Source organism: Sminthopsis crassicaudata, chromosome 2 (genome assembly GCF_048593235.1).
Source record: "Sminthopsis crassicaudata isolate SCR6 chromosome 2, ASM4859323v1, whole genome shotgun sequence".
In the NCBI taxonomy this organism is placed as follows: domain Eukaryota; kingdom Metazoa; phylum Chordata; class Mammalia; order Dasyuromorphia; family Dasyuridae; genus Sminthopsis; species Sminthopsis crassicaudata.
Window position 1 is genome coordinate 48,175,808 of NC_133618.1, and position 27,976 is coordinate 48,203,783.

At 37.6% G+C, this 27,976-nt stretch overlaps 1 protein-coding gene across 1 annotated transcript in view; it reads right to left on the bottom strand.

Moving 5' to 3' along the window:
- Positions 1-22,099, bottom strand: part of DPEP1 (dipeptidase 1) — a 91,393-nt gene extending 69,294 nt beyond the window's left edge. The window contains exon 1 of the mRNA XM_074286164.1: positions 21,943-22,099. The gene's annotated coding sequence lies outside the window, so the exon portion shown is untranslated. The remainder of the gene's footprint in view (positions 1-21,942) is intronic.
- Between the last annotated feature and the right edge of the window lie 5,877 nt (positions 22,100-27,976).

The window sequence follows — 27,976 nt, forward strand, 5'->3', positions numbered from 1 at the left end:
AAGCCTAGTAAGTACTAAGTACATTACTGAACTAGAGAACTGTTAAGTACCATGCTAAATTAGATAATTATTGTCTCTATCAATTCCAGTAACTTAGCACCTTGTAAGAATCCTAACATGTGATGAACTTAAAAAAAAAAAAAATAGACGAGAAAAGAATGAAGTCAGGAAGCTTTTATAGCTAGTGGGTGGGAAATTTTCAATCAAATAGAAGAGATTTTTAAAATTTTCTTTTGGTTACAAGAAACTATGAATTTTCTTTTTTAAGTTTCAAATTCTTTTTTTTTCTTTTCTTTTTTTTTTTTTTTTTATTATTACGTTTTATTGATAGAACATATGCCTGGATAATTTTTTACAATATTATCCCTTGCACTCACTTCTGTTCTGACTCTGCCCTTCCTTCCCTCCATCTCCTCCCCTCGATGGCAAGCAATCTTATACATGTTAAATATGTTATAGAAACTACGAAATTTTTGCATGAGCAAAATCAATAAAGTTAAATTAAGAGAACTGTCAAAGGGAGGGGTGGGGGGAAATTTTGCTCAAAATATCCCTGATAAGACTGAAAAGAGTATTTCCACAGAGTTTTTTGGGGGAAATGGGAGAGGTGTTTTTTATCTGTTGGTCTTACTATGCTATGTCAGTAAATACCTTTGCTTTGAATTAATTGTATCTAGGGGCTGACAGTTAAAGAGAAATGCACCAGTAGGAACTTGTGATATATGGTTTTAGAAGTATAAATAGGAGGCAGCTAGGTGGTGCAGTGGGTAGAGCACCAGCCGGGAAGTCAGGAGGACCAGAGTTCAAATGTGGTCTCAGATACTTAACACCTCCTAGCTTTATGACTCTGAGCAAGTCCCTTAACCCCAATTGCCTCAGGGAAAAAAAAGTGTAAACAGAGTAAACTGAGGTAGTAGCTACCCCTTGGTAACAAAATCTGAAGCTTTTAAGTGCTGAGTTAAGGAAGTGGCTTAGAGGTCATTATCCTGATATGCATTATGTAAAGAGAAGTAATCAAAACCAGCAAAAAAAAAAAAAAAAAAAAAATGCACTGTCTCAACAGTCTAAACTGAAAGAACAGCTACAAAAAGAAAATGAAGAATGTGTAATTGTAATGACCAAGTTTGACTCCAAAGAAATGGGGAAAATGCACATCCCTACCTTAACTGCAGAAGCAAGATTGTAAAGGGCTAGAACTGAGCAATGTACTTGGATAATGAAGCACATGAGACTAATTGCCAATTGGACAGTTCCTTGTTTGAAGGTTGACCCTCCCCAGCTGTTCTGTGGTGATTTGATTTGTGGGACAAAGAGGGGGAAGTGACGTGTGTGGGAGGAGGAGGAGGAGGAAGAGGAATTGAGATGCAGAAGCTGACTCAGTCTCTCCTGGTGTTTGAGGGAGGAAGGTGTGTGTGAGGTTGCTAGGCCTAACCCCCTGACCTTGACTGTAAAAAATCAAGAATAAAGATGTTTAGTGATCCTGACTCCAGCTGATTTCTGGGAAGACAGAGTTCCAGCACAAGACATTATGAATGGGCAGTTTTATATGCTGACTGAGTTGATATGTTGGTTGATTTTGCTGAAATTTTTTTCTTTCTTTTATAAATCTTTAATACAAGGAATGATTCACTTGGTAAGGGAAAGTGGAAGGACATGCTAAAAAAATACATGGTATATAAAAACAAGGGTACTAATAAAAATAAGATCATTTAAAGTTAAAAATAAGATAATTTTTAAAAAGAGATTATAAATTGAATTAAGATGATGATTATGTGAGAAGAGAAGGGATAAACAATAGATATTGTGGGGCTAAAATCAACAAGATTCTAGCTGTTGGAGCAGAAAGTTGAGGGTGATACCTAAGGTATGAGTCTGGGCAACTAGAAAACTAAAAATAACTAAGTTGGAGGAATGAATTTAGAGAGAAAGAATGAGTTCTTCAGGGGACAGGTTGAGTTGGAGATTTCTATAAGACGTCTGGGTGGAGAGATCCAGCATGAGTTGGATATATAGATTATTTAGATATATGGATTTATCAACATAAAGATGACAATTCAACCCATGATAGCTTCCGGTAGTGATGTAGTGAATTAACTCCAACAAGACTATGTCTTATTATCTAAGTGAACACCACTGAGATACAAACTGACCCTGTAGAATTACTTTGTACTAATACAGTTATCTTATCCCTTATTAACAGCAAGTTAATTATGAACTTTGCCCCCTTACTAAACATTATAATAAACCTTTCCCTTCTGATCTGGGGATCAGTTGAGCCTGTGAATTCATTCTAGACAGCTCCTCACCTTCATGACTTGTTGGATCTCTTCAATAAGAGAGTATGTATTAAGAGATGAGGGTCCAGGGCACAGTTCCGGCATATACCCAGGGGTATGTTGAAGCCAATTGAATAGGAAACCAAATTATTAAATTTTCAATGTGGGCATTTCCTCCTCAAAAATTGGCAAATGCTAAAAATCAAGGGGTTGGTTTATTATTTTGTTGATTGTCTAGACTTAAGAAAGTTATAGAAAAATGTTAGTATAATTGAAATGCAACATTTTGGTTACTGAAAGAACTGGAAAAGGTGATAGCTGAGCCACTGTCGGTGATCTCTGAATAAATGAGAGAGGACTTGCAGGAATGTAGAAGGGCAAATATCTATAAGAATGGAATCTGAAAATTACAAGTAAGCAGACTGGACTTCAATTCCCCAGAACATTCTGCAATGCATCACTAAAGGGAAAGCTTGAGAACAGCTTCTACAAAGAAAAATGGTGCTCACTAAGAGTTAGTATGGCTTTTTCAAAAACAGGTCATGCTGTGAAGCAAACCCTTTTTTACTCTCTATATTAATCTTGGGGGATTTTTTGATCTACATTTCTTTTACAACATGGCTAATATGGAAATGTTTTGCCTGGCTCTGTATGTATAACTGTAAATCAAATTGCTTGCCTTCTCAAGGAAGTAAGGGGGAGAAAGAGAATATAGAAGTAAATTTTTTCTTAAAGAATGTTGAAATGTTTTGTTTTCATGTAATTAAGAAAAAACTCAAATAAGAATAGTAAAGAAAGAATACAGTTTTAGAGTATGATTACATTATTCCTCCCCACCTCCTTCACCACAGAGCCAATTATTAATCATTTACCAGCATACTCCTAGGTTTACATAATCACAATCACAATCACAAATTAAAAATGGAAGGTAATGATTAACTTTCAAGGTCTACCAAATCAAAGAAAAATCAGGAGAGATTAGAGTAAATTAGGAGAAATTAGGTAAGTGGGAAGCAATGGTGGTCATCTGTCATATGGGACACAACTCATGTCATTGCATTATTGGAAAATTTGGAAAGAGCACTTTCACTGGATAATGGATTCAAAAGTGGAGTTTTCACAAAGGGTGTCGGGGATAAGGGGAAGAGGCAGGTATAGCAGCCAGTTGAGACAAATGGTCTCAATTGTTGTTTTGTTTTGTTAGTAATATATGAAATGGGGTTCTGAAATGAGAAAAAAATTGGTTTAAACACAACTTGAAGGAAATGAGTGAAGAAGAATTTAAGCAATTACAAAGTGGAAGGAGGGGAAGAAAGGCAAAAGCATGACCTTTGCCCACAAGGAGCTCAGATTCTCATAGAAGAAAAAACATGCCCTAATATTTATACATGGAAAATTTATATATATATATATATATATATATATATATATATATGTGTGTGTGTGTGTGTGTGTGTGTGTGTGTGTGTGTGTGTGTGTATGTGTGTGTATATATATATATATATATATATATTAAATAAAAGATAATCTTAGAGGGAAACTATTGAGAAGAGAGTAGTAGAAGAAGGGGACTAGGAAAGACTTCCCTGAGAAGGTGAGATTGGGGCTAGATTTCAAAATGTTATAAATATACTGCAAAGATAAAAAAGGACTCATCATACAATCCATGTTGAAAAATTTTGGATGGAGAAGTGAATACTAACTAACTTATTAGTCAAAAGTACTCAGGGCTTGCAGTTTTCTTTATAACTTTGGTTATAAAGAATATATATATAACTTTGGTTATAAAGAATATATATATAACTTTGGTTATAAAGAATATATATATAACCTCAAACTTCTTGTTTGAGGTTATTTTCTCAGTTCGTTCAGTGGTTTAATATTTTATTTTGTATAACTAACTGGGACAGCTAATGTGATTTCTCTAAGTCATTGACCTTATATAGAAATACAACTCTGTAGATTGCTCACAAAAGGAAGCCAGAAAAACCTGATGATCTAGAAGTAAGGAGGGAGAGTGCTCTATGACTGGGTCACAGTTAGTGCAAAGGCATGGAAGGGGAGATCATGTGAAGAATGTAACTGGATTGTAATGTATGGGGAGGAATATAAAGTATCAAAAAGAAAAGGAGGTTTGGAACAAAAGCTAGAAGGAGCATAATAATCAGGTTGGGGGGGAAAAGGATCAAAGCAGTGGAGGAGAAATAAGTCCTTTCAAAAGGAATGATAATTCCCTGCTCAAGGCCTTCCTCCAAGATTCCCCCACATCTTCACTGGGGCTAGAGGTAGCCAGTGTGTTATCAAGAGATGAACTAATGAATGAATTAATAATTCAAGAAATAGTTACCAAGCTACAATACTATCCTTTGTTCAAAATTTAAATCTCAATTCTTCTCTTGAGCCTTTCTTTATTTTCCCTCTAAAAGTAATCTCTCTAAGCAATCTGGCAGTCCCAGACTTGCTTTAATCACTGAATGGGTGTTGCCTCAGACAAATTGAGACCCAGAAAGACCTTAGCTTAAAAAAGACCAAGGTTGTCCACTGCATCCAGGGCTATCTCCACTTGTCCTGATCTCCATCTTGCCACTGGACCCAGAAGGCTCTGGAGGAGTAATGCTGGTAACTTTGCACAGCCCTCCCTCACTTCAATCCAATTCATTTGCAAGTCATGGCAACAGCCTCCTGCTGTTGTGGTCAGCTTTGAGATCAAAGGACAAACAACGGGAGGGATGTAATAGAGTCAGTCAGGCAGAAGCAAGAGTTAAGGGAGTGAGAACCTAGTTGATATCAATCATTAAATTTATTTAAATCAATCAAATTAAATTTATGGTGGATACAATCAGCAAGGTTGTGTGTTCAGTAGAATAAAAGGAGGAAAGAAGACAAAATAGAAGACTTATCCATGTTTGAAAAATGGACAAGGAAGAGCAAGAAGACCAGGGATTCCAGGGTGGTTGGAACTGTAAGGATGAGCTGGTGAAATTGAGGTTAAAGCTTTACAAGGGAAGAAAATAAGACTAGAGTAAGGGTGATGGTAGGTTGAGAAATAAAATAGGGAAGGAGTAGCTGGAGGTTACAGTGAGGACAGAAGAGAGATTTGTGAGGAATGAGACAGGGAGAGATGGAAAAATGGAGCTTGAGCCCAGACTCTGGCCCCCTGGATTCATACGTACCATCACCCACTCACCCCACCTTCCCCACATTTTTCCTTCTTTTTCTTCCAATGAGTTCTTAATTCTATCATTAAAGTCACTCTTTATAAAGCCACTAAAGCAGCTTTACACTGCTCTTGTGTGGTCAGCTACTTGTGGTGAGTCACTGTGAGTGACTCCATTTTAAAACTTGTTTGGACTTTGAGCCTGCAGAAGATGGCAGTATATATTTACTAATATATTTTACTGCCTATATTTACTAATCCCATCTCCCTGGGATTGTCCCTTATTTTTCCAAGAGAACCAAGTCCAGATAAATGTTTGGAGTGGAAATGACTCCAAATTTTCACATCTCATGTTTCTTTTGAGCTACTGCAAGTATACTTAGCTCACAGAATACAGAATCTTCTCTTTTTTCCAAGGTAAAATCTCCAGATAAGGTTCAGTTCAATTTATAAAGAGATTACTGAAATTCTGATGTAATGAAGATCAGTAAGGGAAAAGCAAAGGCAAATTAACATTTGGGATTAACAATTTTCTGTCATTATATTAATAATTTTCTGGCACTGGCATATGCAAAGCACTAGCCTGTTCTGTCTACCAGAGGTGGAGTTGGCCAAAGAGAATTTGAGCTTCAGGTCTCAAGGAGGATAAATGCGGTTCAGGCTCTCTTTAGGGAAAGGCTTCAGGAAAGCAAGGCTTCTGACATATAAAGGAGCCCATATGTTGTCATGTTCCTTTTTTGTGGCTTGCTTTTCTAGAAACTTGGGAAATGATTTCAGTGGAACTGAGTTATCCCAGTGGGAGTGATCTTTCACACTGTGTATCATTTGGTATATTCTAATCTGTAAAAGATTTCTATTAGGATAAATGGGTTTATGTGCTATTCGATATATGTGATTGATAAAGGGGAATTGTCAAGAATAAATTCACAGCCTTAAACTGTTTTCAAGTCAAAAGCTCTATTGCCACACTTAGCAAACAGGCAAATTTCCTAACAAACTTGCATTTGATAAGGGGGAAGGTGGGACTTTTTATGAAAAGAAACCCTAAACAAGGGATGCTAAATATGATAGTTGTGTGCAAAGGCAGAAGTTGCAGATGATCATAGTATAAGTCAGGTTTATTCAATAGCTCCTATCTACCATGTTTCCTGATTTGACTTGAGAGTTATCCTCATACTTGTGAAGATAGGGGAGAAAATGACCTTGAGAAATCAGAGAAAAGAAGGGTGAGAAGTAATATTATCATTGTTGGCATAGATGAAGTGGTTCCAAGAGAGAGACAGAGACAAAGACAGAGACAGAGACAGAGATAGAGAAACAGAGAGACAGAGAGACAGAGAGACAGAGAGAGACAGAGAGATACAGACAGAGAGAGAAAGAGAGAGAGAGAGAGAGAGAGAGAGAGAGAGAGAGAGAGAGAGAGAGAGAGAGAGAAGAGAGCAATTGTTCTGAAGCAAATGAAAGATGAGTGTAGCAAGGCTAGGACATAAGAGGAAGAGGGCAAATAGAATTTCACCTCTTTCCATTCAGCAGGAAGGTTGGGGTCTTTCTAAACAGTAGTTTAGAGTCCTCTATGGATTCACAGGAATATTATGAAGTTTCTGGGGGGGGGGCAGGAAGTAAGAGGTGATACAAGTTTAATCCCAGAGTTATGAGTTTAACTGGAAAGGCCCTCAAGTTTTACTTATGTTGAAGTAGGGAGTATAACTCAGGGTCCCTTCCAGTTGACATCTAGGTATTTCCCTTTCTGGATTTTCCAGGGCTTTAAATTTACTAATCTCCTGATTGTACAGGAAGCCAAGGAAGTATCCAGGTTAGTATATTTCTTAAGAGCTTCCACTAATCAACCTTGAAAAAGTGCTGGATTTTCATCAGTTCCTTGAAGGATCTCTCTGAGCCTTTTATAATTTACCTACTTCTTAATTCTCCTTTTCATGCCTTCTAACAGTTATAAGTATCCATATGATGCTTATTTTCTATTAATATGACATATTATCTATTCAATCATAGATATCAATATATCTATTAATATAACATATATGACAAGAAGATAATTATAATAAGATTTCTCCTCTCCCAATCTTCATTATCCTGATAATACTATTAGGGATCAGTACTTGGGGAGCTCACTGGCAGATGGGATGATTACCATCCTAGGGGATTTATCTAGTACTTGAGGAGGGCTCAGTCATGTCACCCTGAACTTTTGAACCAGATCCCAAATTTTCTCTTTCTCCTCAATCATACAACAGGTGGTGATAATGATATTAGCATCTCCCCAAGAAAAATCAAATTAGAAAACTATAGTTTTAAATCTGCAATTAACTAAATGGGGAGTGCAGAATAACAGCCCTTAACTTGGGTAAGATCAGAAATTGAGCAGGGAGTGGAAAACTTAATTGTTCCCTACCCAAGGTCCACTACTTCCCTCAAGGGGCAGATCTTAGGCAGAATCAAGGGATTGTTGGGGAGGGAGGAAGAGGGTCCTGCACCTCCTATGGGAGGAAGTAGGAAGTGGGAAATGCTGGAAAACTTGTCTGGCTCTTGCTGTAAGGGTCTGGGAAACCAATGAGAAGGAAAGTTGGATGGATAAGAGAAAGTGTATTGAAGGAGACAGTAAGCTTCCTGATATATTTTAGTAGATACAGATAGGATGGTAGCAGAAGCTCCAGGAATAGAGAGAAAGATATTCTCAAGAAGATTGGGTTGTTTTTCATTCCCCATGTCTGGAGTAAATTTAACTAGGATCATCCTATATTGTTGCTGCAGGATCAGATCTTGTGAAAAGACCATTAAAGCCTGGACATATGGAACCTCAGTTCATTTCCCTTTATAATGGCAAAAAGATTAAATTGTAAAATAGTGTAATAATTAGCCAGGCAGTATTACCAAAAATGTTTCTTTTTAAGGTTTTGGAGACCAAGTTCCATAAAAAGTAGCCTAAGGGTGAATTCCTGGGTGTAGAAGAGAACTGCTTCATTTTTTCGCTATAAACCATATAAAAGGAGAGGGTGGGGAAAACTGAAAATTCCAATAGTCATTTACCCCGCCCCTGACTGGGAGAAAAGAACTACAGATATTCCGAAACAAGGCGTTCCCTGTCAAGAACCCAGGATGGGCTGGACTCCAAACCTTCCTGGGTGCTTGCAGGGAAAATCCACTTACAGGGTGAAGGGAGAAAATTACGAAGTTTTTCTTGAATAGGGAAGAGCTTGAGCCAACATGATGCTTCTTACACAGGGCACCTTAAAAGGGAGTCATCGGGAATGAATTCACAGGCTCATACCATTTTTAAGTCAGGGAGCATAGCTTCAAATGGGACATTTAGCAAGTGGACGAAGTTCCTATAGAACTCACATTTAACAAGGGACAAGATGGAATCAAAACCCAGGGATGCTAACTATGCTACTTGTGTACATTAGCAAGGTTACAGATTATCAAAACAAAGGTGAAGTTTATGTGAGATGGCCCTTGAAATTGACATGAACTCCTGAATGTATACAGTAACTGTGGCAGCGATACAAGGTAGCTCTGTCTGTACAAGATACTTGTATCAAAACAAGAAATTCTGTGGTTTCAGTTTGTTCCTGTATCAAGAGGAGATAGGAGACAGCCTTCATCACTGGAGCCCACTTAGATACTGTACAGCCAGGGACATAGTATTGTCCATCATGCTGGTCTTTGAGTAACTAGCGTTTGGTGGGAAGGGAGTCCCGAAGTAGTTTGGTGTGCTTCTTCCTCATTATGGGGTAGCTACCAAAAGAGTGCATTGAACCTAAAAATCACTTCCTCTATACTAGCAATATTTACAGGAGCAGTATTCCTTCTCCAAGGAGAGCACAGCAAGATAACTTCATGACTACAATGATCTGCTTTTCTCTAGGCAAGAATAAAAAAAAAAAAATCTCTTAAAGAGGGATGAGGGAGAATCCAGAGATTTATATCCCCATCTTTCTGCAAACTACATTTAAAAGACCCTTTGGGGACACACTTATAATCTATGTAGGTAACACACATGTACACATGTATGCAGGCATCCATTACTCACTAATAATAGTTAACATTTATTTATTTTTTATTATAGTTTTCATTTACCAGATATATGCATCGATAATTTTATAACATTAACAATTACCAAATCTTTTGTTCTAATTTTTCCTCTCCTTCCCCCCCATCCCCAGATGGCAGGTTAACCAATACATGTTACATATGTTAAAAGTATAAATTAAATACAATATATGTATACATGTCCAAACTGTTATTTTAATAGCTAACATTTATGGAGAACTTTTAAGTTTTGTAAGGTGTCTTCTCATACCTTATTTCATTGTAAATATTTATTAAGTATCAGGGATACAAAAAGAGACCAAAAAGAAAAAACCCAATAGTTTTTCCTCTCAAGGAGGAGACAAAGCAGGTATTTTCCTCATTTCCTCATATTTCAGATATGAGAAAACTGAGGCTTCCTGTAGTTAAATCACTTACCTCCAGGAACTTAGCTAATGTTAGAGGTCAAATCTAGGGCCTGTTCTGCCTGGTTCTGAGTTCAGTATTCTATCTACACTTTATCAGATTTTTCTAAACTCTGGGACTTTCTTTAGCATAAACACTCCAGTGATAAGGTTTGGCACCAGATAATAGGATCAGGGTAACAATTCCTAGTTCAAAATATGAGGCGCAAGGTGAAAGGGAAATGTGATGGATTCACAAGGATCTTCTTTTTGCCAAAAGCTGCCTTTATTTATGGGAAGAGGTTACAGACAAAATGAAGAGGTAAAACAGGCACCAAGAATGGTAAATATGAAATAGATTCAGGAGATCACATAGCTAACAAGGAAAGGTTTTTGGTTTGTGTTTTTGTTATTTATTTGTTTGTTTTAACAATTAACAAGGAGAAAGACAAGTTCCCTGTGGGATTTACAATTAACCAGGAGAAAGGGAATATGCCATAAGGTGAGAGTACACCATTAATTGGCAAGCTAACTCCATAGGGGAATTAAGGACCATAAAAGAGTTAGTTAGCTATAGCTAGGAGAAAGACACCATGAGGCAGAATGCCCTACAGGCTAACCCCGAGAGGGAGTCAGCAAAGATCATGGGCAGATTTATAGGGGAAATTTAACATCAAGGGCTTGACATCATTATTATGGCTAGCATTTATTAGCATTATTATTTAATTAGCTATTTTATAGCAATACTATAATTTCTGATTTAATACAATAAAGTGGGGCCTCCAAAGATCTCTATGAGTGAGACTGTAAGGCTGAGCTGATCCCAACAGTGCCCTCAAGACACATCATATTCTTACCTGTACTTCAGGTTTTCTCTGCCAATGCTTACCCACCCAACCACCCAGGACCTCATCACTGGGAGTCTTGCAAGATTTAATTTGATCAAAAACTTCATAAGAGCATTATGTTCAAAGACCAGAATGGACAGTGAGACTGTCTCACAGTGAGGCTTTAAATTAGCTACATCCCTTTGAATGGGGTACAAAATGGTCCTATGTTATGTTGAATTCCCCGTAAAGAGCTTTGGAATCAAGTAATATCCCCCTAGTTATGCATTTGTAATGGGAATACTGACCAATGAAAGCTTAGCCTTTTAGGCTATTAGGTGGTGTCATAGTGCAGAGAACATTAAACTAGGAATCAGGAAGAACTGAGTTCAAATTCAGCATTAGACACTACCTACTGTGTGATCCTGGGCAAGTTACTTAACCCTTGCTTGCCTCAGTTTCCTCAACTTTAAAATGAGGATGTGCCAGCATCTCTCTCTCAGAATGGTTGTGAAATTACAAATAAGATAATATTTGTAAAGCATTTAACAAAGTGCCTGGCACATAGTAGATGCTATTAAATGCTAGTTATTATTACTGTTATTATGAGGCAGAGGGTGGTACAAAGTTCAAAGGGCCAAAGCACAAATGGGTTTCTTAAGTAATTGGGGGGGGGGGGGAGTGCTTTGTTAGGTTCTTACTAAGTGCTAATGAGATAATGAGATATTAGGTGCTTACTAAATGCTAAGTCGGTACTTAACAATTCTCTAGTTCTGGTCTTTACTAGGAGTTCAACCCCTTTGAATTCCTGGGGAGGAGCTTGCATGCTTAGGAGGAGCAAGTTCATTGGTTGAAGTAATTTTTCCCAGAAGCCCTTGCATTATACCATGCCCATTCTCTGGGAGGATAAAAGAAGGCAGAGAGAGAGAGAGAGAGAGAGAGAGAGAGAGAGAGAGAGAGAGAGAGAGAGAGAGAGAGAGAGAGAGAGAGAGAGAGAGAGAGAGAGAGAGAGAGAGAGAGAGAGAGAGAGAGAGAGAAAGAGAGAGAGAGAGAGAGAGAGAGAGAGAGAGAGAGAGAAAGAGAGAAGAGAGAGAGAGAGAGAGAGAGAGAGAGAGAGAGAGAGAGAGAGAGAGAGAAGAGAGAGAGAGAGAGAGAGAGAGAGAGAGAGAGAGAGAGAGAGAGAGAGAGAGAGAGAGAGAGAGAGAGAGAGTCTGCTCTAGACCAGAATTGAGGCAGCTCTCTGCAGGAAGGGAAATCACTTCTCTGGACCAGAGTTGATGGCAACTGTCTGGAGACAATGGTTCTCTACAGGAAGAAGAATCTGTCCAAGAGATTTGAGTTGACACAGCAGTTCTCCTCTCAGAGAGCGATCAGCAGCTTCTGGAGACAACAGCATGTTACAGTGCTTGACTAGCTGAGTGGGAGTTATAGTCCTAAGCCTGATAAAATTCTATCAGCCTTTTAACCTAACCAGCAATAGATGGGGCAGAGAATCTTAGGTCATAAAATTTCAGAGCTATAGTGAACATTGAAGCTCACAGTCCAATTTCCTCATTTTCCAAGGGACAAAATCAAGGACTAGAGAGGGAGGGGACAGTGTCATGACTGGTGCTCTGATGTGATGATTCTTGTCCAGGATTCTTGCCACCATTCCAAAGGAAGAGGAGTCTAGCAATTGAAGGATTACCAACATTTACTCTGACTTTCTCAATGCCCCTCACTTTCTACATCTTATCATTTGCCCAATCCACTCATTCTATTTTCTCTCCAACTTCTACCCACTTTCCACATTCACATGAATCTTTCCCCTCATTCTGACCTCATTATATCTCACCTGGATTATTAAAATAATCTTCTAATTGGTCTCCCTCAGTCTTGTCTTCATCCCTCTCCAGGCTGCCCATGCCATAGAAAGAAATCTCTTTACCCTGAAAACTCCCTTTGCCCCTGGACCTCTTTTCACATTGGAAACTTCCTGTTTTCCCTCCTGGAAAGAATGAGAATGTACCTTGGATAAGGGAGGAGAGGATGGAAATATCTACTCTGCCCACTTGAACCACACACACAAATGTTCCCCCTGACACGAGAAGCCTCACCACAGACATAGTATTCCTGCTTCTATCACTACATTATAAATAATTTTATAAAAATTATCACTTCCTTGGGGCAACTAGATGGTGCAGTGGATAGAGCACCAACCCTGGAGTCAGGAGGACCTGGGTTCAAATCCAGTCTCAGAAACTTAACACTTCCTAGCTATGTGACCCTGGGCAAATCATTTAACCCCAATTGCCTCATAACACACACACAAATAAAATAAAAAATATTTTTACATGACCTAGGTATAGTATATAGGTATATAAAATATGTATGTAAATCAAATATTTACTGATAATAAATCATAATTTTGTGACCCCCATATTCAGTTATGTGACTATAGCATCATGACCAATAGTTTAAGTTTCCATATAATGTATTTTTGTACATATATAATATAATTAATTTAGCTGTGGAAGAGATATATCAGAAATGTACGTGATACAAATATAACTAACATGGAAATATGTTTTGCATGACTGCACATGTATAACTTATACCAAATTGTTTGCCTTCTCAGTGAGGGGGGAAGGGAAGAGAGAGAAGAAAGCAGAGAATTTGAAATTCATTTATTAAAAGTGCTAAAAATTGTTTTTAACATGTAATTGGGGAGGAATGAATTAAAAAAAAAAAAGAAATGCAGATGATAGAAAAACAAAAGATATCAATTTTAAAAAATACTCCAAGAATCAGTTCAGATGTTGTTGTTGTTGATTCCTCACTTCCCACAGCGGTTAATGCCTCTCCTTCCTCAAACTGTTGTCATTGTTCAGTCATGTAGGACTCTTTGTGGCCCTGTTTGGGATTTTCTTAAAAAGAACACTGGAGTAGTTTGTCATTTCCTTCTCCAGCTCATTTGACAGTTGAGGAAACTGAGGCAAACAGGGTAAAGTGACCCAGGCTCACACAACTAATAAGTGTCTCAGGTCAGATTTTAATTTAGAGAGATAAGTCTTCCTAGATTCAGGCCCTGGTTCTATCTTCCATGGTATCACCTTGCTGCTCTTTTTTTTCTGTTCCTAGTGCAGTTACTGAAGGTAAGGTAAGGTAAGTCCTAGACCCATTCCAGAATTCCACTAGATCCATAATGGGACACAACAATTGGGAGAAGCACCAACTGCCTGTTTTGTTCCCAGTTCTAGGCCACAGGCCTGGAGTAAGTTGAGAAAAGGATATGCATACTGGGTTAGAAATATAGGGTAAGGCTCTGGGTGGTGTAAGAGAAAGAAAGAAGTATCGAAACCCCAAATAGCAATCTTGGTGTGACTTAGCTCCCGGGGATAGAGCAAGGTCTCATTTCTAGAGTCTAGCCCAGCTTTCAGAGGAATACCCAGAGCTGAAATTCCAAATCAAATCTGGTGACCACACATCATAGCATCTGATTCAGCTGCCTTCCTACCACTGCATGCTGACCACAGAGGCTATGCATCAGAGCAGAGGGAGTCTTAGGCCCATTCCAGGTCACTTCTAGCCTCCCCAGAGTGCTGTGATAACTGGCAGCTTTGTTGCCCACTACCCGGTCTCACTATTCAGATCTAGGGCAGAGTGAGAAAGGGATCTGCACGTAACAGTTGTCTTTCTGGATAAGGAGGCCCTGGGAGTATGTAGAGAGGCTGGAAATTTATATTATATCATTTAATTTTATTTTTAATATTTATTCTCTCTCTCCATCTTCCCCACCATCCATTATACATATGAAGCTGTGCAAAATACATTTCCATATCAACCACATTACAAAAAAACAAAAATAAAAAGCAAGAAAATAAAAGACAAAAAATGTGCTTCAATCTATATTCAAGGTTGATCTTTATGAAGGTGGATTGCATTTTCATCATGAGTGCTTTAGAATTGTTGTGGCTCATTGTACTGTTCTGTGGATCATTCACCTGAGTTGCTAAGCCTTTCATAGATGATTATAGTAAGGAAAGGAGGGTGTTCAGTTGCCAGCAACAACAGCAGCAGTGGTATAGCTCAGATCTCAGGCACAAGGAAGGATCTCACTTCTGACATTAGCTCAGCAGTTAAAAGAATATCTATGTTGGGGCAACTAGATAGCACAGTGGCTCGAGCACCAGCCCTAAAGTCAGGAGGACCTAAGTTCAAATCTGGCCTCACACACTTAACACTTCCTAGCTGTGTGAACCTGGGCAAGTCACTTAACCCAATTGTCTCAGCCAAAAAAAGATAAAAGAAGAAAAAATACCTACGTTGGTGATCCTGAATCCAAAAGGAACCTACAAGCTGATAAGGTCAGGGTCCCATAGCATCTATTGCTGTTAACACCCAAATCCAGGTCAAGACTTTGCAGAGCAAGTCCAGGAGCTTTTTAGATATATAGATAAGGACAAACATATCTTTGGTAACAATAATTTACCTCCAGTGGTCAGACTTCACTTCAGATCAGATGATTTCAGGAGGATTGAAAGCTTTCAGGTCATCAATCAGTTCCTGACATCCTGGAATAACATAACATTCAGTGCCCCCAAGAAAGCAGTAATAGGGTCAATTCAGACATTTCTTCCAGAAATACACAGAGCCTAGCTAGGACATCAAGTCTAAAGTCAGGATAGGCTGAAAGAATGGACAAATAAAAAAAGAACCCATCACAAAGAATTAATATGTGCAAAGAAGCTGACGATATTATTCCCAAAAAAGGGAATGATTCCAAAACAGAATAAGTAAAATGAACAAAATCTCAGAGAAAAAAAACACAGCTTCAGAATAAACTCAACTAGAGCTAAAATATTTTGATAAATGATTTAGACATAAAAGGTGATTTCATAAATACATTAGGGGAGCATGGAAAAATGTACTTGTCAGATCAATGGAGAAGCAAAATTTATGGCCAAATAAAAGATAGGAAGGATCATGGAAATGAAAAAAAGATAATTTTGATTACATGAAATGAAAAAGCTTTTGTACAAACAAAACTAATGCAAACAAAATTAGAAGGAAAACAGAAACCTGGGGAGAAATTTTTTCAAGTTTCTCTATTAAATTGTTATTATTTGTCCTTTATTCTTGAAGAGAACTATGATATCAAAGATCTCATTTCTCAGATATATAGAGGATTGTACCAAATTATAAAAAAGAACCAGTTGATAAATGGTCAAAAGATATGAACTTGCAGCTTTTAAAAGAAAAAAAAATCAGTCATCAAGTTATATGAAAAAAAAATTACTCTAAAGTATTCGACAGAATCTGCTTCAACTGCCTTTCTACCATTGAAACAAATTATTTTCATCCGACCATTCAGACAAAAGATGCTTTCACATGCTTAGAGTAGACATCCCTTAATCTACAGACTGATAAAGTTTTACTAGAGTGTGGCCACTGTACATGATACAGCTTCTTGGAGCCACAGGTGAGTTATGCTAAAGGTGGCAAAGGTGGATTAGCAGCTCTGTGGCTCAGCAAGTCTGCAAACCAGGGAGTGCTAGTCCTCGCTGAACATTCCATTTACCCCATCCATGTAGATGGAAAAGGCAGGATGTAGGGTGTCTCCACTTTAGGAAATCTGGGCAAGTCTAAGTAAAGCCCCCTCACACAACAAAGAGAAAAGAATGGGAGGAAATGACTGATACATGACTCTCACTCTTTTTTTTTTTTTTTTTTTTTTTTGCAGTGTCAGAGGATTTATGTTCAAATTCTCACATATCAAATAGATGTATGTTTTTGGGAAAAGTATTTAATATTCCCGGAATTCAGTTTCTTTTTTAAAAATTTATTTACTTTTTGTTAATTTTTTAATTATAACATTTTTTACAACATTATCCCTTGTACTCCCTTCTGTTCCGAATTTTCCCCTACTTCCCTCCACCCCCTCCCCTAAATGGCAGGCATTCCCATACATATTAAATATGTTATACTATATCCTAGGTACAATATATATGTGCAGAACCGAATTTTTTGTTGTTGTTGTTGTTGTTGTTGTTGTTTTTGTTGTTGCAAAGGAAGAATTGGATTCGGAAGGTAAAAATAATCTGGGGAGAAAAACAAAAAAATGTTCACAGTTTACACTCATTTCCCAGTGTTCCTTTTCTGGGTATAGCTGATTCTGTCCATCATTGATCAGTTGGAATTGGATTAGCTCTTCTCTATGTTGAAGATATCCACTTCCATCAGAATACATTCTCATACAGTATCATTGTTGAAGTGTATAATGATCTCCTAGTTCTGCTCGTTTCACTCAGCATCAGTTGATGTAAGTCTCTCCAAGCCTCTCTGTATTCATCCTGTTGGTCATTTCTTACAGAACAATAATATTCCATAACATTCATATACCATAATTTACCCAACCATTCTCCAATTGATGGGCATCCCTTCATTTTTCAGTTTCTAGCCACTATAAAAAGGGCTGCCACAAACATTTTGGCACATACGGGTCTCTTTCCCTTTTTTAATATTTCCTTGGGATATAAGCTCAGTAGTAGCACTGCTGGATCAAAAGGTATGCATAGTTTGATAACTTTTGGGGCATAATTGCAGATTGCTCTCCAAAATGGTTGGATTCTTTCACAACTCCACCAATAAGGCGTCAGTGTCCCAGTTTTTCCACATCCCCTCCAATATTCATCATTATTTGTTCCTATCGTCTTAACCAATTTGACAGGTGTGTAGTGATATCTCAGAGTTGTCTTAATTTGCATTTCTCTGATCAATAGTGATTTGGAACACTTTCATATGAGTGGAAATAGTTTTAATTTCATCATCTGAAAATTGTCTGTTCATATCCTTTGACCATTTATCAATTGGAGAATGGCTTGATTTCTTATAAATTAAAGTCAATTCTCTGTATATTTTGGAGATGAGGCCTTTATCAGAATCTTTAATTGTAAAAATGTTTTCCCAATTTATTACTTTCCTTCTAATCTTATTTGCATTAGTTTTGTTTGTGCAAAAGCTTTTTAATTTGATGTTATCAAAATTTTCTATTTTGTGATCAATAATGATCTCTAGTTCTCCTTTGAACACAAATTCCTTCCTCCTCCACAAGTCTGAGAGGTAAACTATCCTATGTTCCTCTAATTTATTTATGATTTCATTCTTTATGCCTAAATCTTGGACCCATTTTGATCTTATCTTAGTATGTGGTGTTAAATGTGGGCCCATGCCTAGTTCCTGCCATACTAATTTCCAATTTTCCCAGCAGTTTTTGTCAAATAATGAATTCTTATCCCAGAAGTTGGGATCTTTGGGTTTGTCAAATACTAGATTGCTATTTTTATTCACTATCTTTCCCTGTGAACCTAACCTATTCCACTGATCAACTAGTCTATTTTTTAGCCAATACCAGATGGTTTTGGTGACTGCTGCTTTATAATAGTTCTAGATCAGGTACAGCTAGACCACCTTCATTTGATTTTTTTTTTTCATTACTTCCCTTGAAATTCTTGACCTTTTTCTGACAAAGGTCTCATTTCCAAAATATATAGAGAACTGACCCTAATTTATAAGAAATCAAGCCATTCTCCAATTGATAAATGGTCAAAGGATATGAACAGACAATTCTCAGATGATGAAATTGAAACTATATCCACTCATATGAAAGAGTGTTCCAAATCACTACTGATCAGAGAAATGCAAATTAAGACAACTCTGAGATACCACTACACACCTGTCAGATTGGCCAAGATGACAGGAACAAATAATGATGAATGTTGGAGGGGATATGGGAAAACTGGGACACTGATACATTGTTGGTGGAGTTGTGAAAGAATCCAGCCATTCTGGAGAGCAATTTGGAACTATGCCCAAAAAGTTATCAAACTGTGCATACCCTTTGACCCAGCATTGCTGCTATTGGGCTTACATCCCAAAGAAATACTAAGGAGCAGAAAGGGACCTGTATGTGCCAAAATGTTTGTGGCAGCTCTTTTTGTTGTAGCTAGAAACTGGAAGATGAATGGATGTCCATCAATTGGAGAATGGTTGGGTAAATTATGGTATATGAAGGTTATGGAATATTATTGCTCTGTAAGAAATGATCAGCAGGAAGAATACAGAGAGGCTTGGAGAGACTTACATCAACTGATGCTGAGTGAAATGAATAGAACGAGAAGATCGCTGTACACTTCAATGCTGTATGAAGAGGTATTCTGATGGAAGTGGATATCTTCAACATAAAGAAGATCCAACTCACTTCCAGTTGATCAATGATGGACAGAAATAACTACACCCAGAGAAGGAACACTGGGAAGTGAATGTAAATTGTTAGCACTACTGTCTATCTACTCAGGTTACTTATACCTTTGGAATCTAATACTTAATGTGCAACAAGAAAATGGTATTTACACACATATATTGTATCTAGGTTATATTGTAACACATGTAAAATGTATGGGATTGCCTGTCATCGGGGGGAAGGAGTGGAGGGAGGGGGGGGATAATTTGGAAAAATGAATACAAGGGATAATATTATTAAAAAAATTACTCATGCATATATACTGTGGGAAAAAAATTCTAAATTAAAAAAAAAAAAAGAAAGAAATTCTCAACCTTTTGTTCTTCCATATGAATTTTGTTGTTATTTTTTCTAGGTCATTAAAATAGTTTCTTGGGAGTCTGATTGGTATAGCACTAAATAAATAGATTAGTTTAGGGAGTATTGTCATCTTAATTATATTCGCTCGGCCTATCCAAAAGCACTCAATATCTTTCCAATTATTTAAATCTGACTTTATTTTTGTGGCAAGTGTTTCATAATTTTGCTCATATAATTCCTGACTTTCCTTTGGTAGATATATTCCCAAATATGTTATACTATCGTCCGTTATTTTGAATGGAATTTCTCTTTGTATCTCTTGCTGTTGGATTGTGTTAGTAATGTATAAAAATGCTGAGGATTTATGTGGATTTATTTTGTATCCTGCAACTTTGCTAAAGTTCTGAATTATTTCTAATAGCTTTTTAGCAGAGTCTTTGGGGTTATCTACATATACCATCATGTCATCTGCAAAGAGTGATAGTTTGATTTCCTCATTACCTATTCTAATTCCTTGAATCTCTTTCTCGTCTCTTATTGACGAGACTAGCATTTCTAGTACAATGTTGAATAGTAATGGTGATAGTGGGCAACCTTATTTCACTCCTGATCTTACTGGGAAAGTTTCCAGTTTATTGCCATTACATATGATGTTTACTGATGGTTTTAAATATATGCTCCTTATTATTTTAAGGAATAGTCCATTTATTCCTATACTCTCAAGTGTTTTTAGTAGGAATGGATGTTGGATTTTATCAAATGCTTTTTCTGCATCTATTGAGATGATCATATAGTTTTTGTTAATTTGGTTATTGATATAATTGATTATGCTAATAGTTTTCCTAATATTAAACCAGCCCTGCATTCCTGGTATAAATCCCACTTGGTCATAGTGTATTATCCTGGGGATGATTTTCTGTAGTCTTTTTGCTAATATTTTATTTAAGATTTTAGCATCAGTGACCTTCACTCTTATCTGAACTGCTCAAAAGAAGGAAGAAAACACACATAGGCAGAGTTGGGTACAGAAATACATTTCACTCACCAAGGAAACAGGAGGGGAAAACGAAGGAGGATTAGAGGGAGAGAGTAGATTAAAGAGGAAGCTAAGTGGTTCAGGAGAGCGAACACTGGATTTGGAATCAGGAAGACTCATCTTACTTCAGACACCTACTTGCCATGTGATCCCAAGCAAATCATTTAACCCTGTTTGCCTCTAAAAATGAACCAGAGAGGGAAATGGCAAATCACTTCAGTACCCTCGTCAAGAAAACCCCAAGAGAGATGACAAAAAGTCAGACACAACTGAAATAATTCAACAATGAATATTAAGAGAGGGATTAGTACTGAGCAAAAACCTCCAAGAATGTGCAAACATATTTGGAATTTTTTTTTGTGTAGGGGAGTGGTAAAGAAGAGGAATCTGAAGGAATGTTTATAAATTAGGGAAAGGACAAACAAAGTATGAGCCTTATAAATTTTACAAGTTGTTTATAACACAAAGATGATGCAATATTGAAATTTAATGCAATGTTGAATCCTAATCAGTCAGGATTCCCCAAATGAACCTCCTTCAGAACTCCACATGCCATAGTGAGATAAAATAGATTGGCCATTTTGGGTTGGGTAATATATGAGTTGGGTACAGTAAAAGAAGCTTTCATTGTTAAATGGAAATGTTACATTAAAAGAATTCTTTACTGGGTTCTACCAATGTTAGTGCTCTTCACATATGGTAGTGACTATACCAAATGGAAGCCTCCAGTTCATTGCCTGGAACCTTCCTCCTCCTCTGGCCCAAGAAGTGCCTGACTCCTAAGAAACACCATTTTGCTTAGTTGATTGATGAGTCCATCTGCCATAAGAGAAACATGCAACTTTAGCAGTCACTAATATGGTCATAGGGAATTCCTAGGGAATGGAAGTCCTGCAGGTCCTTCCAGTGGATTGCACTACTTTACAAGTTGTTGCAATTGCTCCTAACTCTCTAAAGCACCTCCATTTTTAGCTCTTAGGAAAGAGCACCTAGATGATAAAAAAAAATGTCACACATATTATTCTTCATGTGAAAAGATGTACATGGAGAAAAAGCAACTATCTATTAAAGGCTGGGTCTCTAAAATCATGTCTGGGTGTTTAGATGGTGGTATTGCTCATGGTTATATATAAAACTTCCTTATTAAAAATATACTGTGTATTCACAAGATGAAACTAAAAAAAAGCTACTATCTTTTTCATCTCAGTCACCAAATATAAGTGACTACAGAATGTTCATTAAAACACCTGGAATTTTCCACATTATTCCACAGGAATTATTTTTCTGCTATCATTTTAGTCAATCTGATAGGTTTAAAATTATATCTCAAGGTATAAGAAATGATGAGTTTGGTGATCTTAGAAAAACTTGGATAGACTTGCACAAAATAATGAAAAGCAAAATGAGCAGAATCAAGAGAATATGGTATATGGTAACAGCAACTTTGTACTACTAGATAATTCTGATTTTTATGAATGCCCAAATTAACTACAAAGGACTTAGGTAAGAAGAGTCTATCTGTATCCAGAGAAAGAGATGATAAATAGAAGTATATATAGAATGGTTTTACATACGTGTATACACACACAGAGACACAAATACACATACACCTACCTTGTTGTTAGTCCTTCATTCCTAAAGAAGACCATGACTTCAGGGAGGTGATGCCATGACTTACAAGTGATTTAAGTAAGGAAGGGCTGTGCAAAGTCACCAGCTTCACTTTCTGTTAGGATTACTAGGTGAGAACTCTGGTTGTCTGGACAGTGACAAGGTGAGAATTCAGGTTGTCTGGACAATTACAAGGTGAGAACTCAGGCTGACTTGATAGAAGGAGCAAGCTCATTGGCTGAAGTGGTTCTTCCCAGAAGCCCTTGCATTATCTCACATTCATTCTCTGGGAGGATAAAAGAGGACAGCACTCCAGGAAGAGGAGAAGTCTCTGCATTACATCAGCCCTGACGGGGCTCTCTGCAGGAAGGGAAGTCACTTCTAAGGACAAGAGTTAACAGTAACTGCCTGGACACAACGGTTCACTACAGGAAGAAGAATCTGTCCAAAAGATTTGAGTAGACACAGCAGATCTCTTCCCAGAGAGCGATCCGGCAGCTTCTGGAGACGACAGCTCGATACAATTGGTGCCCAACGTGGGGCCAGGACTTTTGCTTATCCTGACAAGAGGAGCTAGACCAGGCCTTCACAATTTGGCACCCGAATAGGAACAGACACGGTCCTGATTCCAGTGGAAAAGCCTCCCATCCAGATCTCAGTCTCTCTGACCCAGAAACATGAGTAACTAGGAAACTTTGTTAAAAATTAAGTGAGTGTGCTAATAGATAAATAAGGAACTTGTTAAGGGCTAAACCAGCAATCTCTTATAGTGAAATGGGGCAAACACCTTCTGTTCAAGGAAAATGTTTAGAGAGCATCATCAAGGTTATGAAAAGCCAAGGATTGATTATAATTTTAGAGGAGATTACTGAACTTTTAAGAACTGTGAAGGTTATATGTCCTTCTTTTTCTCTGGAAGAAGAATTGGATCCAGATGAGTGGGAATTAGTAGGAAAGCAATTAGGTGAACACTACAATTGCCTTTGTGACATTTTACCCTTTGGTTCCAGACCAAACTCAGTTTCCAAAGATACAATTCATACCTACAATTTAATCCAAATGGCTTTAAAAAATGTTATTCTAAAGGAAGAGATGAAGGAGCAAAGTGGGGAAGTGTCAACTAAACTAGGTGAAAAGGATGAATCAGATAACAATGAAGTTAAGTACAATTCTGAGCAACAGCAACAGGAGCACCTCCCATCTCCTCCCTCAATTAACCCTTCAGGGGTGGAGCAAGAAGGAGGAGGGGAAGAGACAGAAACACAAACAGAACCTCCAGTGAAGCAGCCTAAGCCTATGACAAGATTAGAAAAAGCATTGGTTAAAGCTAAGAGAGAAGGACAGGATATAAGTGATTTTATACATGCATATCTTGTGATTGAAGAGATTGACTCTGTAGGTAAAAAAAGGAGAAGTTATGCACCTTTAGATTTGAATAAAATTAAGGATTTGAAAAAAGGTTGTACCCTTTATGGGGCTACATCAGCTTATGTCAAAATGTTACTAGATGGTTTGTCTTATGAAGTCCTAACCCCGAATGATTGGAAATCCATAGCAAGGACATGTCTGGAACCTGGAGAAAATTTATTATGGCTTGCGGAATTTCATGAATTATGTAAAATTCAAGTCAGATGCAATTTGGAAATAGGAGTTAACACACAATTCACTTTTGAGCACTTAGCTGGTGAAGGTCAGTATGGAGAGAATTCGGAACAGATTAATTATACCATGACAATATATGAACAAATTGCTAAGGCTGCAATAAAAGCTTGGGGTGTCCTTCCTGGACAGAAAGATCGTGGAGAGGCTTTCACTAAAATACAGCAAGGTCCCAATGAACCTTTTGCAGATTTTGTGGGACGTTTGCAAACTGCTGTCAAAAGAACTATTGGAGAAAATTCAGCTACAGAAATAATGACCAGACATCTGGCTAAGGAAAATGCCAATGAGATTTGCAAAAGAATTATATGGGGATTAGACAAAGATGCTCCTTTAGAGGAGATCATAAGACGCTGTGCTACAGTGGGAACAAATGCTTTTTACACCCGGACAATGATGAATGTGGAAAGGCAGGGTCCCTTCTGGCAAGGGACTTCTAGAGAAACTCGGCGATGTTTTCAATGTGGAAAAATTGGACATCTAAGAGCTCAGTGTAGGTATGGAGATATAGTGAGAAGACAGGGTGAAAGAAGACCTAAAACCCCATGTCCAAAATGCAACAGAGGACTCCATTGGGCATCAGAGTGTAGAATAATTCAGGGAAATGGGATGAGGGGCCCAGGTCCAGGGCCCCAGGCAAAAAAGACTTGGAGCATGATGGCAGCTGATGTTACACCCAAAGAGCCTTTAGAAGGTCAGGACTCTGATTTGATCAACCAGCAGAAAAGCAATCACATGGCAGAAAGGGATTATCTGATAAGTGAGCCAAAAGGCAATCAGATTGCAAAAATGGATTACACTTGGGGAGAATACAGGCCTTTTAAACCAACAGGGCTGTGTCCAGTGCAAACAACTCCAATGTAATTGCCAGATGATGTGAAGAGATTTAAAAAATGGTAAATAGAAGGAGACCAGATAGGTTAACTGCCTGGGAGAGAGGGTTTGCTTGTATTTCTTCAGCAGGAGAAGGAATCAGATGGGTGCCAATGAGTCATATTCGCCTTGTCCATCAGAGAGAGACAGAAAAAGAGAAACACCTCAAAATAAAGGAGAAGATCTAAGAAACATCTTACACCGAAAGAGCATGGCTAATAAAAAGACTGTTAAAGAACTTTAAAACCAGCAGGAATCATTGGACTTCCTCACATAAGATGAGACTAATGGACAATGGACTTATGGACATTTATAAATTTTCAATTTATGATTATTTGATTATGTTATATACTTCTAGCATGTGTTATGTTACTATGTTACTATGTGCTTATGTAATTTATGTAATTATCTGTAATGCCTCCCATATTGATGGATTTATGTTTCAAGGTCATGACTATCCTATGTTCTAAATCAAAAGAAAGGGGGAGATGTTAGGATTACTAGGTGAGAACTCTGGTTGTCTGGACAGTGACAAGGTGAGAATTCAGGTTGTCTGGACAATTACAAGGTGAGAACTCAGGCTGACTTGATAGAAGGAGCAAGCTCATTGGCTGAAGTGGTTCTTCCCAAAAGCCCTTGCATTATCTCACGCCCATTCTCTGGGAGGATAAAAGAGGACAGCACTCCAGGAAGAGGAGAAGTCTCTGCATTACATCAGCCCTGACGGGGCTCTCTGCAGGAAGGGAAGTCACTTCTAAGGACAAGAGTTAACAGTAACTGCCTGGACACAACGGTTCACTACAGGAAGAAGAATCTGTCCAAAACATTTGAGTAGACACAGCAGATCTCTTCCCAGAGAGCGATCCGGCAGCTTCTGGAGACGACAGCTCGATACAACTTTCTCCTCTAGACTCACCAATGGCCAGGTAGAAATCAGGATAACTGGAGATAGCCCTAGATGCAGTGGGAGATGTTGATCTTTTTAACTTAAGCTCTTTAACAAATTTAACTGAGGCAACACTCATCAGTGATTAAGGCTAGGTAAGAAATGAAGCAAAGAATGGTCTTTTTTATCTACTCAGAAAAAAATCAACCTGGAGGGGGAGTTCCCCAGTATTTCTGGCCAAAATAGGAGCATTGCTATTTACATTCACTTGGAGTCAATCAATTTGTACAGCTGTACCAGGATGTGGCAACACGCTTAAAAGTCTACCTCGCTAAAGGTTCAGGGCTGATCTCTACTAGCCTATCTAGTAGGGTCATTTGCTGGCAGGCTAATAAGTGATGCTTTAAATTGAATAATCTGGTCCAACCTGTCTGTCTCGTGTCAGTCCATTTCAGGCACAAGCAGCAGAGAACTGATCTATACTTTGTTGCATCTCACCTTCAGGGGTTTCATTGAATGCACAATCATCTGCAAACAGAAATTCATGTACCAATTCTCCCTGCACTTTAGTTTTGGCTTTTAGCCTTTTCAAATTGAAGAATTTACCATCAGAGTGGTACCTGGCAGTATAAAATAACAAACACTGAGGTCCTTTCTCGAATTAAATTATAAGCATTCAAGCTCTACTGCAGAGAGTGGAACTCTTTTGGATTGGCCACATTGTTAGAATGTCAAATGTACGTCTTCCAAAAAGACAATTTTTGGAGAACTCACACAAAACAAGATGGACAAAAGAAGCAACACAAGGAAACTCTCAAGGTTTCTCTGAAGAATTTGTAATTGATTCTGTGACATGGGACACACTGACAAAGGACCCCCCAGCTTGATGTGCCCACATCAGAGAAAGTGCTGTGTTCTGTGAGCCAAGCAGAATTGAATTAGCTCAGAAGAAATACGATATAACACAAAGTTAAAAAGTCTACCCCAACTGTTCAGACTATTTGTGTCCAACCTGTGGCAGAACATTCAGAGCTCATATTGCTCTAATCAGCCACATTCAGACATAATACCTTGTTTCTAACATAGTGATGTCATTTTGGTTCTCTTCAACCAGTTAATGAGAATCAGTGTTTTGAGTTTATGGAACAGTCCTTAAGAAAGAAATCTAGCCCATAACCCCCAAGATATCTTGTGAGGTTTCAGTGACTAAAATATATTTTCTTTTAGTCAGAGTACCCACAGGTAAAGGTAGAGTACCCTATATAGACATAAAGAAGGGAAGGGAAAGAACAAAGAAAAGAAAAGCAAAAGAAAGAGAGAGAGAAAGGAAGAAAGAAAGAATTCACACACATTTCTGTCTAATGGTAGCTGTTTCTAGGGCTAGGGGAAAGAAAAAAAAAAGAAAGTTATATGATAAATTTATTATACATTTAAAAGAAGTGACAAGTTGTACACAATAGATTTGGAGTTTCATGTGCAATCACCTTTTTTTTTTTCTATTCTATCTTATGAAAATATTTGTTCCATTTCTTAAGTTCAGAGTCTAAAAAAAAAAAAGCTGATGGAAAGTGAATGCAGATTAAAGCATGCAATTTTTCATTTCCTTTTTTGAATTTTTTCTTTTAGTTTGTAGCTTTGTCAACAACCGAACTAATATGGAATTATCTTTTGCGTGATTGCCAATGTATATTCTATATCAGATTGCTTACCATCTCAGGAAGGCTAGGGAGGTAATGAGAGGAAGGAAGAAAATTTGGAATACAAAACATTTTTAAATGAAATTGTCTTTATATATAACTGGGAAAAATAAAATATTATTATTATTTTTTTAAATAAATTCTTTTTCTGCCCTAGATCACCTCTTAGACAATTTGGGAATGGCTGAACAAATTGGAAGATATGAATGTAAAGGACTCTCATTGTGCTATAAGAAATGATGAAAGAAATCATTTTAGAGAAACCTAGAAAGTATAAACTGATGCAGAGTAGTCCAGAGCAAGGACAGGAGAACAATTTTTACAAGAACAGAAATTTAAAGGAAAAACAACTTTGAAAAATTTTAGAAGTCTGAGCAGAGCAATGAATATTCAAGTCTCCATCGGACCAATAATGAAGCATATTACCTTCTTCCTGAAAGATGAGACAAAAGATGTAAAAAGAAATAGATATTCTTAGGTGTGGCCATTGGATAGATTCATTTTACTTGACTATATTTATTTATTAAAAAGGTTTCCCTCCCTATCTTTTTGTCTCTTTCTCTGTTTCTTTATCTCTGTCTCTCCTTTCTGCTTTCTCTCTGTATCTCTCAGTCCCTCTCTATGTGTTTTTCTCTCCCTGCCTCTCCCCCTTCCTCCATCTCTCTGTGTGTCTTTTTGTCTCAGTGTTGAAAAAAGTACTCATGCATATGCTTTGTAAATAAAAAGCTTTAATTTTTAAAAATGAATTCTAGGGGGCAGCTAGATGGTACAGTGGATAGAATGCAGCCCTGAAGTAAGGAGGACCTGAGTTCAAATTCAGCCTCAGACACTTAACACTTCCTAACTCTGTGACTGGGCAAGTCACTTAACACCAATTGCCTTTAAAAGAAATTAAAAAAAAAATTTTTTTAATGAATTATAA